The sequence below is a fragment of the Hirundo rustica genome, chromosome W, assembly GCF_015227805.2.
Source record: "Hirundo rustica isolate bHirRus1 chromosome W, bHirRus1.pri.v3, whole genome shotgun sequence".
NCBI classification, from domain to species: Eukaryota; Metazoa; Chordata; class Aves; order Passeriformes; family Hirundinidae; genus Hirundo; species Hirundo rustica.
Window position 1 is genome coordinate 25,978,684 of NC_053487.1, and position 16,989 is coordinate 25,995,672.

The 16,989-nt window shown below is 47.6% G+C and overlaps 1 long non-coding RNA gene across 1 annotated transcript in view; it reads left to right on the forward strand.

The window, feature by feature from the left end:
* The window catches only part of LOC120764899 (uncharacterized), a 68,356-nt gene extending 57,555 nt beyond the window's left edge, over window positions 1-10,801 (forward strand). The window contains exons 2-4 of the long non-coding RNA XR_005704322.2: window positions 4,125-4,259; window positions 6,143-6,458; window positions 7,289-10,801. This is a non-coding gene — a long non-coding RNA (uncharacterized LOC120764899). The remainder of the gene's footprint in view (window positions 1-4,124; window positions 4,260-6,142; window positions 6,459-7,288) is intronic.
* Window positions 10,802-16,989: the final 6,188 nt, after the last annotated feature.

The following is a 16,989-nucleotide window of genomic DNA, read 5'->3' on the forward strand; positions in this document are numbered from 1 at the left end:
CTGGTACCCAACATAGACGCTCCCTGGCTAGGGAGAGAGGGTACACTCCACGTGCTGAGCTGTGGTTCTTCCTGTGGGATTGCGGAGAAAATATGAACAGATGGGATGGAAAATCTACGGCTGCCCTGGCACAATGGGTGCATGAATTGAAGGAAGTCAAGACTCAAAGAGGGAGTTCCACCAAAAGGGAAGTGGCTCCAGTTGCCCGTAGCCGAACTGCCAGGTATGACGATGATGACATGTCCGACCCCCTTGAAGGAACCTCTAAGACATATGCTCAAGGAAAGAAGGATAACCAGGCTTAGAGGGGCCCTGCCTCTAGCCAGGTAGAGGCTAGGGAAAACCGTGTATTTTGGACTGTGTGGATTCGTTGGCCTGGCACATCTGAACCACAAGACTATGAGGCCTTGATCAATACTGGTGCGCAGTGCACATTAATGCCATCAAGACATGTAGGGGCAGAATCTGTCTCTATTGCTGGCGTGACAGAGGGATCACAAGATTTTACTTTGGTGGAAGCAGATGTGAGCCTAACTGGAAAGGAGTGGAAGAAACACCCTATTGTGACTGGGCCAGAGGCCCCATGCATTTTGGGCATAGATTACCTCTGAAGTGGGTATTTCAAAGACCTGAAAGGACTCAGGTGGGCATTCGGGATAGCGGCTGTAGTGACAGAGGGCATCCGGCAATTGAACACCTTGCCTGGACTGTCTGAGAATCCATCTGCAGTAGGACTCCTGAAAGTACAAGAGCAACGGGTACCAATTGCCACTTCTATAGTGCACCGCTGACAGTATAGAACAACTCGAGATGCTGTGATTCCCATCCATAAGATGATTCAAGAGCTGTAGAGCCAAGGGGTGGTTAGTAAAACCCACTCACCCTTCAACAGCCCCATTTGTCCTGTGCGTAAATCTGAAGGAGAATGGAGATTGACTGTGGACGACCATGCATTGAATGAGGTGACACCACCACTGAGCACTGCTGTGCCAGACATGTTGGAACTCCAGTACGAGCTGGAGTCCAAGGCAGCAAAATGGTATGCCACAATTGACATTGCCAATGCATTTTTCTCCATTCCTTTGGCAGCAGAATGCAGGCCTCAGTTTGCCTTCACATGGAGGGGAATGCAGTACACCTGGAACCGACTGCCCCAGGGGTGGAAGCACAGCCCCACCATCTGCCATGGACTGATCCAGACTGCACTAGAAAAGGGTGAGGCTCCAGAACATCTACAGTATATTGATGACATCATTGTGTGGGGGAACACAGCAGCAGAAGTGTTTGAGAAGGGAAAGGAAATCATCCAGATCCTCCTGGAAGCTGGTTTTGCTATCAAGAAGAGCAAAGTTAAGGGACCAGCTTGTGAGATCCAGTTCCTGGGAGTAAAGTGGCAAGATGGACGGCGGCAGATTCCCACTGAGGACATCAACAAGATTACAGCAATGTCTCCACCAACGAATAAGAAGGAGACACAAGCTTTCCTAGGTGCTATAGGTTTCTGGAGGATGCATATTGCCGAGTATAGTCAGATTGTGAGCCCTCTTCACCTGGTCACCCGGAAAAAGAACAATTTCTACTGGGGCCCTGAGCAGCAACAAGCCTTTGCCCAGATCAAGCAGGAGATCACTCATGCAGTGGCCCTTGGCCCAGTGAGGATGGGACCAGATGTGAAGAATGTGCTCTACTCTGCAGCCAGGAGCCATGGCCTGTCCTGGAGCCTTTGGCAGAAGGTGCCTGGGGAGACTCAAGGCTGGCCACTAGGATTTTGGAGTCGAAGTTACAGAGGGTCTGAAGCCAATTACACCCCAACTGAGAAGGAAATCTTAGCAGCCTATGAAGGAGTTCAAGCCGCCTCGGAGGTGATTGGCACAGAGGCGCAACTCCTCCTGGCACCCCGACTGCCTGTGCTAGGGTGGATGTTCAAAGGGGAGGTTCCCTCCACCCATCATGCCACTGATGCCACATGGAGCAAGTGGATTGCTCTTATTACGCAGCGTGCCCGTATGGGTAAACTGAATCACCCTGGGATTTTGGAAATAATGACCAATTGGCCTGAGGGTGAAAATTTTGGTCTCACAGATGAAGAACAAGAGCAAGTGACACGGGCTGAAGAAGCTCCACCATGCAACCAATTGCCAGCAGAAGAGATGCATTATGCCCTTTTCACTGACGGTTCCTGTCGTATTGTAGGGATGAACTGGAAGTGGAAAGCAGCTGTGTGGAGCCCCACACGACAGGTCGATGAGGCCACTGAAGGAGAGAGTGGATCAAGTCAACTTGCAGAACTCAAGGCTGTTCAATTGGCCTTGGATATTGCTGAAAGAGAGGGGTGGCAGAGGCTCTACCTCTATACCGATTCATGGATGGTAGCCAATGCTCTGTGGGGATGGCTGAAGAGGTGGAAAGAGGTTAATTGGCAGTGTGGAGGGAAACGAATTTGGGCTGCTGAGGAGTGGAAAGACATTGCTACCAGGGTAGGGAGACTACCTGTGAAAGTCCACCACGTAGATGCCCACATCCCCAAGAGTAGAGCTAATGAGGAACATCGAAACAACGAGCAGGTAGATCGGGCAGCAGAAATAGAAGTGTCAAAGATTGATTTAGATTGGGAACAAAAGGGAGAGTTGTTTTTAGCTCGATGGGCCCATGATGCCTCAGGCCATCAGGGCAGAGATGCCACCTATAAGTGGGCCCGAGACCGAGGGGTGGATCTAACCATGGACAGTATTTCTCAGGTTATCCATGACTGTGAGACATGTACTGCCATCAAGCAGGCCAAGCAGGTGAAGCCCCTATGGTATGGTGGACGGTGGTCTAAATATAAGTATGGAGAAGCCTGGCAGATTGATTATACTACCCTACCCCAGACACGTCACAGTAAGCGCTACGTGCTCACAATGGTGGAAGCCACCACGGGGTGTCTGGAGACCTACCCTGTGCCCCATGCTAACTCCCGAAACACCATCCTGGGCCTAGAGAAGCAAGTCCTGTGGAGGCATGGTACCCCCGAGAGAATTGAGTTAGACAACGGGACTCATTTCAAGAACAGCCTTATTAACACCTGGGCTAGGGAACATGGCATTGAGTGGGTGTACAATATTCCCTACCATGCACCCGCTGCAGGCAAAGTGGAGAGGCACAATGCATTGTTAAAAACCCAGTTGAAAGCATTGGGTGGGGGATCTTTCAAGAATTAGGAGCAGCATTTGGCAAAGGCCACCTGGTTGGTCAACACCCGAGGCTCCACCAACTGAGCAGGCCCCGCCCAGGCTGAGCCGCTGCATACAATAGATGGAGATAAAGTCCCAGTGGTGCATGCCAGAGGTCTGTTAGGGAAGACAGTGTGGATCAAGTATGCCTCAAGTTCAGACAAACCCATTCGTGGGGTTGTCTTTGCTCAGGGACCAGGTTGCACATGGTGGATAATGCAGAAAGATGGAACAACACGATGTGTACCTCAGGGAGATCTGATTGTTGGGTGAGGATCATTTGTAAACATCACTGTCTGCTGGATGCTATTGTCATTGTCTGTACATTAAACCATGCAGAATGAAACAGAAGGAAATGTGTAAGTGAGAGGGTATGTGTTAAGTGTTGAAAATATGAGCAAGTGTTGAAGGTATGAGTCAGTGAGAGAGGAATCCTTCTGCCCTGCAGCCTGGGGCCTGGATTCAGTGGCTCAGTGTGGAACGTGACAGGAGCATGATGGGTATTGCTTGTATTCTTTTTTTTTGTGGGGAGAACGGATGGAAGTTTTATGTGGATAAATACACAATGTGGAATATATGTTGGTTCTGTCCGTAAGTCGACGATATGGGGATAAGGGGTGGAAAATGTCCTAGGGTGACTGTGTATCCCCCAATCGTCTATTGGGTGCAAAGGGGAGGGGAAGCGCTGTTTGATTTTCCCTAGGAAAACTCTGCTCCTCGGAGTGACCTTGAAGCGGGGGAGTTGGAACACTGCAAGACGAAAGAAGCTCTGTTGTTTTTTTCCCCGGCAGTTAGTTAGTTTAGTGCTAGCGTAGTTAGACGCTGTAGAATAGCTGAAGCTTTTTGCCTTTTTTTTTTTTTTTTTCCTCTTTTTTTTTTCCTTCCTTTTTTTCTTTTTTGCCCTCTCCTCAGAACTGTTCCAACCTCTCCGGACTAAGGACCTGGGGGAAGCACCAGGGGGCCTCCACAGGGGACCCACCCCACCAAGACCAGCCCTGCACATCTCCTTTTCTCCTGGCGCCAGCGGAGACGGAGCAGCGGAGCACAGTGAGTATCTTCAAGAGGAGACTTTCTTTAAGTTTGTTATCCCTCCGTAAGCGGCACAAAGCTCTTGTCATCAGGTATTGTGCTGGGAGTGCTTTGCCTGTTTAATAAACAGGTTTTTTCCACTTCTCTCTGAGGAAGTCTTTTCCCGAACTGGTTGGGGGAGGGGGGCCCCAGGGGAGGGTTTCTCCCAAAATCTACCTGAAACCACAACATAAGGGGAGTGGAAAGGGTCACGTGCACCAACGGGGTGTTGTGTAAAAGGGGAAAACCCAGGCGGGGCTTAGGATGGACAGAGAAATAAGGGCAGTGGTTTGGGAAGATTGACATCAGGTGAATAAAGCAGCAGGTGTGTCTAGGGGTGAATGACAGATTGGCAAGGGAGGGGAAAACTTGAGGTAGAACCAAACCATCCAAGGGGGCAACAGGAACAAACCATTGGGATAATAACAATAACTTAACAATAACTTAACAATAACTTATCAAAACCCACCAGCACATCTCCTCCTGTTCTGTTTAATTTTGAACGGAGGAAGGAGACTAACTCCTTAAACTGCTGTCTCTGGTCTCTTCCACCATATTTCGACAGCAGCCATGGTAACGTTGGAAGGGGCCGTTTTTTTAGTTATGACTCCTTTTAGAGACCTAAAAGCTATGTAAATTAAAATTATAGCAAGAACTGACACAGTGTCCCTTACAGAGCAGCGTCTCCATCCACCTGAGCTAGCCCGACACCGCGGTCATGCGGGGGACACTCTTCCAGATCCTGGGAACCAGAGGGGAGGCTAAGGGGAATTTCCCCTTGTCACGGGAGGGGACCATGCCAATGGCGGAGGAAGGAGTCTGACTCAGCTGGAGGGCAAAGTCCAAGGTCTTTATTTAGTCCCAGACGGGACAGCTGAGCCTCAGGGACACAACCCCAGCAGAGCTGCCCCAGGCAAGGAGACCTGGGCTTAAATGCAGGGGAAGGACTAAGGGAGGGGCCAAACCAGTGTCCAATGAAAGACAAGGTGGGAGTGGAAAAGGGTTGGAGGGACATTTAAAGAAACCAGTGCCCTATCACTCGATGCCCTTATCTGAGCTTTCTAGAAGCTGGGAGGAACAATCAAATGACAGGCAGGGCTCGAAGGAGGGGACTGGGAGGAATATGGGAGGATTGACAGGGAAGAGGGGTAGGGACAAACCTTGGAACACAACATTTCTTCAGGAGAAAAGGAAGGTACGGAACAAACCATTATAACGAGAATAAATAACATAAAATACAATATGAAAATAAATAACATAGAACACAATGCAACAAAGAACAGCCAGCAAAACATCCTTTACAAATTATCACATTCCCCCTGGCAACCTTTGGTCTTTTGTTGGGGAGGATGAAGCCAGAAAGCCCTATAAATATGACTGTTTAGATTCTGAGAATGTGAAACCTGTGAGATAGAATTGAAAGCAAGTTTTGATGTTTGAGATGTCCTAGCTACTAGATGTCTGGGAAAACAGTTATATGGCCAGCCGAAGGTCAAATGGAATGTTCTGTCTCACCCCCAATGTATGGTTCATCCCACACCTGTAACCCTCCCCTGAAGTATCAGGTATCTGTAACCCCATTGGCCCAAGTCTTGTTCCAGCCCACCTTGAAGCCCCCTTATCAGGGGGCTGCGAGAGTGGGTTGGTCTCTTTCCCCTCTTACCCCTCATCCTCTTTTGCCTGGCACTTTTCCCCAAGGAGTTTCCTCTTGGAATTTCCTCTCCGAATTTCCTCTCCCTTCCCCCTCTCCATACCTCTCCCTTCCCCCACTCCCTAGACCTTGCCACGAGTTGCGCCTGGCAACTCAAAGCAAGGCCTCACATCCTTTACAATAAACCGCATCTTCTAAAACCCAACTTCAGAGATCTCTTGTCTACATTCATCCACACCGTCCTGGAGTCTGCAGCAAAGCAATATCTACAGTCTTTAAAGATGTTCTCCAGCCAGTCTTCTGCTCCTTGCTTAATCTCCTCCATCATGCCCTTCGTTTCTTGGATGGAATTGTGGATGCTCTGGATTTTGCTGGAGAGATTGGAACAGCGCATCCCTTGAGAATCCTCACACTCATGTCCCTGCACTACTGACTGAGTCAGAAGCAACAGAAAACACAAGAGTTCTGGCCTCATCTTGGGGGTTGGGAGGATGCCCTTAAAGGAAATCGAAAAATAACATACACAGGTAAGTAAAAATACTGTTTAAAACTTATCAAAACAATCTGCTTAAGACTGAGTTAGGGATAACATGGGGTTTGGGTTTCCCACTTGCTTTGCATCATCACCTAGAAGAAGCAATCACCACATCATCGGGTCGGGAAGGTATCAGTCGGGCTGCATTCAGGGCCTTCTTTTCCCTGGGTGGAATACAGGGTTTGACCCATTTTTGTGGAACCCATTTCAAACCTGTGGGGGTGGATATGCAAGCATATCCTCACCCCCAAGTGACCAAATCAAAAGGCTCCTGGACCTTCCAAGTCTCAGGGTCCTTCACCAGGACCAGTGGTTTTTCCTCAAACTTCAACCGATGATTTTGGTTGAAGTGCCTAACAGGTTGTAAGAGTCGGTCTGAAATTCCCCTCATTTGCCTCACAATTGTCATCGCGAGGACCCCGAGGACCCCACTGCAGTTCTGGCCTGCTCGAGGTGGATGCTTGCCAATCGTCTGCAGATGCATTTTCCTGTGTCACCACACCATGGTACACTGGCTTTGAGCAGTGTAATGGCAATTCTGTACCTGACCTGCTTCACGCTCTCGGCTCCACGACAATAGCCTATGAATTTCCCCACCTCTTGGCCAAGTGGACTTTCTGGGGTAACTTTGGTGGTCCCCCATGGAAAATCCCTCATCTGCTTCACAAACACCGTGACAGACGGAGATCAAAGCCCCCTCCCAATTACTGAGATTGAGACCTCTATACGAAGCCCCTTTCAAGGACTGAGACATGAGGCCACTACAACCCTAGTATGGGGGGGTGTGGGCTGACTTAACTGAAGCGAGATGTTTGCCTGCAGGCGTGCTTGTTGGACCAAGAAGACAATGGCCCTCATTTACTGCTGAGAACATGGACTACCTGTTCCCCCTCGGTGGCTTCAATAGATTTACCTGTTCCCCCCGTGATTGAGGACTATAATAAAAACCCCTGAGTTAACCAGGGAGAGAGAGACTCTCCCCAACGTGACAGGCGGACCCATTGACCAGACCACGAGGACTTCGTCTCCACATCTGGTAGCTATATCCCCCCTTTCCTCTCTCTCTTTCTCTATCTTTTTCTCTCACTCTTAATCCCTCTATCGCATTTGCTATGGTCAGTCAATAAAAGGTGCATTTGTTTTAATGCTGAAATCCCCTCTGTGTTGTGTTTTGCACTCTGAGGTTGGCAAACAAACCATCACGACCCCCGCTTGTACGAGCGGATCGTGACATTAAATTGGCGTCATGGACAGGATTCTGAGAGACGGAGGGGTATGCAGGGTTGTGTGTAGTCTGTAATAGGGGAAGGACGTTTCCCTCCAGCCGCACCTAGCCTGTCATTCCCGAAAGGGTTGAACAGAGCTAGAAAGCAAGGGGGGCGACTCGAATTTCCCACAAACTGCACACGCCTAGATGATAAGCACCCCCATACTCAATTGAGGGTTCTGTCTTCAGAATTTCACAAAAGATCTCTTAGTGCAAAAAGGGGAAACTGTTTTTGTGTTTGTGTGTCTCTGGACTGTCTGGGAAGGAAGGGACAACCTGAAGAAACTAAGCAGGGCCTCCCAGGCAGATTTTGTCTCTTCACCCACCCAGGGAAGCGAAGGGAGACACAGCAAAAGCTGTGTGTGTGTGTAACTAAGTCTTACCTCCCTGTCATGGTTTTTTGATCCCTTCATAAAATGACCGTAAACCCTAGTGCAAAAAACAAAGCTGTATTTTATGCGTTACTTGCTAAACACAATGCCAAGCCTTCTCCGGGAGGGGAAGAGTGGGCACAATGCAATTGGTTTAATTTGGAAAATGTTATTGATAGAGTATGTTCTTTACAACATGAAACAAAATTTAAACTGGGCAAAAACAAAACTATCCTCTGCTCAGTTTTGGGAGCTTGTCTTTCAGCAGCTGTAGAAAGTTGCTTTAAGCAAAGAAGTGAGGAAAAAGCTATAATAGACTCCCTTCAAAACCTAGTTGAAATTTTGCAAAAACAATTAAATGAAGAAAGGAATGAGATCTATGCACTGAGAGCTGCCCTTAGAGGGGAACGTCTTAAAAACTCCTATAATGTTGATTCCTCTATAGAAACAGAGGAGAAGGAAACTCCTCACACTAAACAAATCTATCCCCATAAGGAACTTGAAGCAGTCAAAAACTGTGGGGAAATCTGCTGTCCTCACTTGAGACCCTTGGTTAAAACAGAATATAATTATATTAATGATGATTTCGAACCACATATCACAACCAAACATATACCATACAGTGCTAATGAATTGGCTAAGCTAAAAAAGGAATATGGGCGCTTCCCACAAGAATCGGAGACGAAATATGTCCTCCGAGTGTCCCTCACTGGTGGAGATCAAATTAAATTAACTGAACATGAGGCCAGTGGATATCGGGGACATGGAGTTTTCTTAACAACAGGAAATAAACATATTCCGTGATCTCTGACTCAGTTTGTACCTTATTGGGCAGGGGGGCTTAGCCCCTTGGAAAGGGGTGATCCTTTGGCTATAATCGGTGGCCCTGATCAACTGCTAGAAAACATTCACAAAGCTGCCTGCTTGGAAATGATACATGAAAGAAAATTAATTTCTGGCTATGAATCACCAAAGCAATTATCTGTGCAGCCTGAACTGATGACCCCTTTAATTCGGGGGCTTCCAGAATCACTTAAACCTACAGCAATTTCTTCACAAAAAAACATGATGGCTTTAGGTCTCGTAGAAAGGCTGGATAGATTCCTTGGAAACCCAAGCAACCAAACTGGATCTACTGATCCTGGGTTTACTCCATATTCAACCCCCTCTCAGCTGCCAGCTTCTCAACCTGATTCATCTGCCGGTGATCGTAAAGTTTGGACTGGGAGTCAGCTTGCAGCAGATCTCATTAATTACAGGAGAAAGTATGGACCTGTAAAAACCCCGGAGGACTTCTACTAGGCTTTCCCAAGGGTACAAACAATCCCCCACTGTTGGGGAAGATGAAGCCAGAAAGCCCTATAAATATGATTGCTTAGATTCTGAGAATGTGAAACCTGTGAGATAGAATTGAAAGTAAGTTTTGATGTTTGAGATGTCCTAGCTACTGGATGTCTGGGAAAACAGTTATGTGACCAGCTGAAGGTCACATGCAGCCAGACCCAGAGGTCAAATGGAATGTTCTGTCTCACCCCCAATGTATGGTTCATCCCACACCTGTAACCTGTTGTGTTCCTCTGAGGAATGGTTTTCCCCCTCAGAGTCCCCCTGAAACCTGTGCTATGTAGTTCAACCCTTTTTCCCTATCATACCTACTCCTGACCCTATTGGCTCAGGGCCAATATCTTTCCTTGGCCCAAAACTAGATATACCCCTGTTTCTTCCTGGTTCTCTCTCTCTCTCCTCGGCCTCCTGGAACATCACATCGAGAATAAAGCTTGGACGGAAGCTGGGGGTGAGAGCCACTCTTTTGAAATCTCTATTCTGTCTCTCTGAAATATATTTCCCTAAACCCCCTGAATAACTGAGCTAGCGAGAGCCGGGGGGTGGCTAGAGGGAAGTATATTTTCAGTTGGCCCCCAACGTCGGTTTGTTATGAAATATTAATAAGCCCACGCATGAAGAGGGACTCCCTATTTAAGGGGTTAATAATCTCTTTGGAAGGCACAACTAGCTGGCCCCTATCGGCTGTTTTCGAGCAGCTCGGGGTGGCAGGACAAGGTCGGGAGTTCGCTTTTACTACAAAAGTGAATCGACCTTAGACAGAAAACCCTGACGTTGCAACACGTGCTGCGGGGTTCGCTAGAAGATCTCTAGAGTTTATGTGAAAAGTGCATATTATATGGCTCTACGCAAGATATTTACTATATGTGTTATGTTGTGCTAATTGTTAATGTGGTATTAATATTTTGATAGTATGGTAAATGTAGTTTTGTAGTTAAAATGTAGTTTTTATGTACCAACCACAAGAAAATGTAAATCTTTCAAAGAAGAAAGAATTTACTACTTTCTTATCAGAAGAGACCAGCTCCTCCTGCTTCTCTCAGCCTGGTGGACGCCATAGAGATTAAAGGAAAAAAGTGATACTAACCAGAGACAATTCTTAGTTAGAATGGAATTTATGCATTATATATGAATTGTATGAATATTCAACAGGCGATTGCTTTTAAGAGATAATCCTTTGTTAACAGGGGTCCTTCTTCAGAGCTTGTGGCTCGGGAGAGGCACCCAGACGCCTGTAACTTTGTTTTTATTGTCTTGTATTGTCCTAACTCTAAAACTGTTCAATTTTTTTACTCTAATTCTATTTTTATAACCATCTTATTTACTATTAAACTTTTAAAATTTTAAAACAAGTGATTGGCGTTTATCACAGTTTAATAGTGAGAGGGCTTTAGGACCCTGCGCCGGAGTGTGTTGCGTAACGCGGTTTGAGATTTTTTTCTCTGCGGAACGGCTGAGTTCTGTGTACTGGGGAGAACCGCGCGTTTTTGGGGTGGGCTAGCTACGGGAGGGCCCCGGGACAGAAGCCGGCACCGGGACACCCCCCTGCCCGTGTCCCCGCAGTCGGGAAAAGCGGCCAGAGACGGCCGCCCCGAGCCGCGACCAGCCCGCCTTGCCCCTGATACCTCGGGAGCGAGTGGGACGCAGCGGCGTCTTTGGTTTTTCACGTCAGGAGTTAAGATTTTTCGAACAGTTTGCTTTTAAAACATCAGAAACATGGGCATACGTTTATCGAGAAATCAAAAGAGTGCTTTTAAACAACTTAAAAACATTACAACAGATCTAAAATTTCCAAATAAGCTCTTAATCAAATTTATTTCCTGGCTGTCAGCTGAGATTCCAGACAGTACTCTACAAGATATAAATTCTGTTTCATTTTGGGATGATGTGGGAAAATTAATAACTTTAAAAGTTGAAAATGGGGAAAACAAAATTTCTTCATTTATTCCAATATTCTTACAAGTACGCAAGAAGCTGTTAGAAGCAGAAAACAGCAGACAGCCATGCAAAACCTCTCAGCAATACCCTGGTCCCGAGAAGCAGGGATTCCCTGATTGCATATTGGATTATGCTCCTCAAACCCACCCATCGTCCTTATACCCTCCTCTCCCACCTGTTTTCCCTCAGCAAGATGCAATTTTTTCCTCTCGGAGCTCTAGCCACGTGGATGAGACCCTCGGGAGTTCGCACCATGCGGTCAGCCCTGATGGCGGACGGCATTGCATTCCTCCTTCCCACTATCCCTTCTTCCCCCCACTTCCCGCCCCGACCCCATATCTCACACCCAATCCCCCACCCCACCCTTCTCCCCAGTGCCTCCCCCTCCCTCCCAGCGGCCGCGCGAAGGGGGACGGGGGAGGGTGCCTTACAACCACTACTCCCAGCGCGGATGGGGAGATAGATAATGCAGCCCGCAGCAGCGGAGTCGGGGGGGGTGGCCCCCCTGTTACAAGGGCTAAGGGGCAGCCTAGCCTGGGGCCCCAGGGGAAGAGGGAGGAACTGCCTGTTGCTGGATCCCAGGGAGGGGGTGGGACAACAACCTCGAGCTGCCTGGGCAATAGAGAAGCAGCAGGATTTTTAGCAACTCAGAATAACGATCAGCAGAGCATTCCATCTGTGGCCCCTGTAGTATATGTAGGTAAAAGACACGTGCATAGAGAGTATTTGCCTTTTTCGTACCAAGATAAAAAAGAGCTGTGTAAAATGCAGAAACAATTTGGGAGATCCAGTGAAATATTTAAGGGCATGATGAAAGCTACCTTCAATTCAAATGAGATGGTACCCAGTGACATTAAAGATTTATTCAGATGCCTATTAACTCCCTCAGAGTATGACCTATGGGAAGGATTATGGAAAAAAGCATTGAAAACAGTATTGCAGGAAATTCAGCAAACTCCTGATGCTCAGGACAGTGATGACAATGACATCACACATGATCATTTGTGTGGTGAAGGTGATTTATCTAGTGCGAATGAGCAAATTCAGTTGTTATCCAAGTCAGTTTTAGATAAGATCTGTAATGCTGCAGAAAAGACTTTTTATCAGATTCCATCACCTGAGATAAAGACCAGTTATGTTAACATTAAACAGTTTCCTTCAGAGAATTTCTTGCAGTTTGTGGACCGTCTGAGAAGTCAAGTGGACAGACAAGTGCAAGGCCCAGTGGTACAGGCAGAATTGATTAAGGAGATGGCTCAGAGGAATGCTAATGAGACCTGTCATAGAATCATTCTTAGCCTTCCCCTTGACCCATCACCTAGTCTCACACAGATGATAGAAGCCTGTACCACGAGAGCAGAACTTTTCAGTGCACCTGAAAGGAATCCAGGACTGACACACCCAAAGCCTGTGGCAGCTGCAGCACCAGGACCAAGGAGGCAACCGATGTCATCAGACCAGCTGCAGCACATCATCTGCCACCGCTGCAAAAGGCCAGGACGCTTCGCCAAGGCCTGCCCAGAAAACCAGAAACGCAAGTCAAAAAATCAAAAAAACTGAATTCACAGTGCGGCCCAGATTTTATCTCCTTGATGCGCCAAGAAAGAAATTTACAAGGCCATACCATGACAAATGTCTCTCTCTTAACAAAAAAGGGGGAGGGCAGGTTGCAGAGTGTGGGGGTACAGAAAAATAAAAATGTCAAATGTTCAACTAACAAGGTATGGCAGCCGCGAGGCCGATATAGGCTCGTGACTACCAAAGGTTTTCATTTCAGATCTACTGATTGGACAGTAATTACAGTGGACCTGCAAAACATTTCAGAGGACATGAAGGTTAACCACATGGAACCGAACAGTGAGTATTTTGTTATTGGGGACACAGCACACACGCCCTTGGAGGTGGAGGTAGCTCCCATGACCATTAAGGGAAAGATAACAGGCCTCATGCTGTTGGCGCGCTGCGTGCACCCACCATTCTACCTGGTAGAGGGGCAAGTCCTTGCCCAGGCCATTCCTGTTCCGGCTGAAGTCCTAGCGGATGGAAAATCACCAGAAGTCTACTGGGCAGAGGTGGTGGGGGAGAACAAACCTTCTCTGGCATGTAACTTAGCCCATGGGTCAGACCTCCTCCATGTGGAGGGGGTGCTCGACTCCGGCGCAGACATTACCGTTATACCTGAGAGCATGTGGCCATCACATTGGGAGTTGCAACTTGTGGCAGGCAAACTTCAGGGCATAGGAGGAATCACAATGGCAAAAATCTCAAAAAACATAGTGCAAATTGAGGGACCTGATGGGAAATTGGCAAATGTCCGTCCATTCGTTGCTGATTATAAGGCTCCCTTATGGGGGAGAGACACCATGTCACAGTGGGGAGTCCAATTGGTCATTCCTAAGACACCCCAGGATTTTTAGAAATAGCCACTGTGGAGCGCCCTACCCACAAACTAAAGTGGTTGGACAATACCCCAAGATGGGTAGCACAGTGGCCATTGAGAAAAGAGAAGCTCAAGGTGCTTGAGGAGCTTGTGGAGGAGCAGGTGGCTCAAGGTCACCTAGAAGAGACAACAAGCCCCTGGAATTTCCCAGTCTTTGTAATAAAGAAACCGGGAAAGGACAGGTGGAGGTTGCTTCATGACCTCCGAGAAATAAACAAAATTATAGAGGACATGGGACCACTCCAACCAGGGATGCCTTCTCCAACAATGCTCCCTCGGGATTGGCAATTGGCTGTTTTAGATATCAAAGATTGTTTCTTCCAAATTCCTCTACACCCAGAAGATGCCCCACGGTTTGCATTCTCGGGTCCTACCATTAATCAAGAAGCCCCAATGAAGAGATATCACTGGAAAGTACTTCCCCAAGGTCTGAAATCTAGTCCTTTCATATGCCAACAGTATGTAGCCTCACTACTGTCACCAGTACATGCCAAGAGAAAGGATGCCATCATCCTTCACTACATGGATGATCTACTCGTGTGTGCCCCCAATGACTCTATACTCCAACACACGCTTGACCTAGTGGTTAAGGTTTTAACCTCTGCTGGATTTCAATTGCAGGAAGATAAAGTTCAAAGGATGCCACCTTGGAAGTACCTGGGTCTACAAATAGCTGCAAGGACCATTGTTCTGCAGAAATTGGAAATTGAGTGTAATCCCAAAACCCTAGCCGATCTCCACTCCTTGTGTGGGTCTTTGAATTGGGTAAGACCTTGGCTAGGCCTCACAAATGAAGATTTAGACCCTCTCTTCAATTTATTGAAGGGGGAGAGGGAGCTGGTTTCTCCCAGGGTACTGACCCCAGAGGCAAAGACAGCAATCGAAAAGGTACAGAAGGCCTTATCAGAGAGGCAGGCTCATCGATGTGAGCCAAACATACCTTTCCAATTCATTGTTCTAGGAAAACTGCCACATTTGCATGGTTTGATTTTTCAATGGATCGAGGGGCAGAGAGATTCACTCTTGATCATAGAGTGGGTCTTCCTCTCTCACCAAAGATCCATGACCATCACTGAGCCACAAGAGTTGATAGCTCAACTGATTCGGAAGGCAAGGGTGAGATTGTGTGAACTGGCTGGTTGTGACTTTACATGTATTCACCTTCTGGTCAAACTTTCTGAGGAGGGAAGGAACTCTCCCAAGAGATTGACCAAAGAGATGTTTGAGCATCTACAGCTACAGGGGACAAATATCAGTCCATGCCCCATCTCACAAGTTGCTCAATGAGGAATTCCACCTCATTCCTTGTGAGAAGAGGAGTCGGAGACCACTCAAGGCTCTCACAGTGTTCACGGACACATCCGGGGCTTCCCACAAGTCGGTGATGACTTGGAGAAATCCTCAGACTCAGCGTTGGGAAGCTGATGTGGAGTTTGTGGAGGGATTCCCCCAAGTGGCTGAACTAGCTGCAGTGGTAAGAGCCTTTGAGAAGTTCTCAGAACCAATTAATTTGGTAACAGACTCTGCTTACGTGGCAGGGGTAGTGTCCAGAGCGGAGCAGGCTGTGCTCAAAGAAATTGACAATGAACATCTCTTCAGATTGCTTTCAAAGCTAATTTATTTAATTTCTCATCGAGAACATCCGTTCTATGTGATGCATGTAAGATCACACACTGAAATTGCCAGGTGAAATTGCAGAGGGGAATCGTCAGGCAGATTCCCTTGCTGCACCAGTTGAAAAAGCACGTCTCCCTGATATCTTCCAACAGGCAAAGCTGAGTCACCAACAATACCATCAGAATGTGCCAGGCCTGATCCGTCAGTTCCAGCTACCACGGAGCCAGGCTTGAGCCATTGTGGCCACCTGTCCCAACTGCCAGGTCCAAGCGATGCCATCGATGGGTATGGGAGTTAACCCCCGGGGCCTTGGCAGTTGTGAGGTATGGCAGACAGACATCACGCACATTCCTAGTTTTGGATGCCTCAAATATGTTCATGTAAGCATTGACACACATTCAGGGGCAGTGTATGCCTCTGCCCATGCAGGGGAAAAGACTGAGCATGCCAAGAAACACCTAGTGCAAGCTTTTTCAGTGTTGGGGATTCCAAAAGAAATCAAAACTGATAACGGCCCAGTGTACACGTCCAAGGAGTTCCTGGAGTTTGTCCAGCAGTGGGGAGTGGAACATAAAACTGGCATCCCTCATTTCCCCACAGGTCAAGCTGTGGTTGAGCGAGCACATCCGACGCTCAAACAGGTCCTGGCTAGACAGAGTAGTACAACTGTGTGGATGTCTCCACATGAGAATCTCTGCAAAGCCATGTTTACCATCAATTTTCTGAACTGTTCATTTGAAAACATGAGTCCACTAGTGGTGGGCCATTTTAACAGTGGCAACCAGTTCAAATTGCCTCAGCGTCCACCAGTCATGATTAGGGATCCAGAAACTTGGGAAACCAAAGGTCCCTATGAGCTCGTAACCTGGGGTCGTGGCTATGCGTGCGTGGCCACTCCCTCAGGCCCTCGGTGGATTCCCCAGAAGTGGGTGAAACCTTTTGTCCCTAAAAATCCAGTGCCAGCAGAAGGGGATAAGAGGCAAGTAGCCGTTGCCTCCAAAAGAAGATGCCGCCGGATGGAGGAAAAAGAATCTTCCTAGATGTGGACTCCTTCAGGCAGAAACAGAAACTTTTAATGTGTTTTAAAAATGTTTGTTTTTCTTTTTAGAGAAAGCCTACCTCACACTCAGCCCTGTGATAAACCCCATACAAGTTGTCATCCTGTTGTTGCTGAACAGTCTGGCAGCTGCATGGATCACCCCTCAGCCGCGTCAAAATGTCTGGGTGACCCTGACACAGACTGTTCAGCAGGAAAACATATGTTTGTCCACTGCATCAACAGAGAATCCTATGTCCACCTGTCTGGTAGGAATTCCATTATGGGCAGGAATTCCGTCTTGGCTTTTAGGAGCGCCATGTACCATAGGGCGGTTGTCCGTATTGACACCCAACCAAACTTTAATTGGTGAAAGGACTCACAAAAACAAATCAGCAAACAAAATTCAAAAGAGGAGTGCTGACCAATCGGATCCAAATTGCGATTCAGAAATTTTTCATTGGGCCAAGTCAAAAAGAGTTGCTGTGTCCCTGTTCTTTCTGTGGGTCA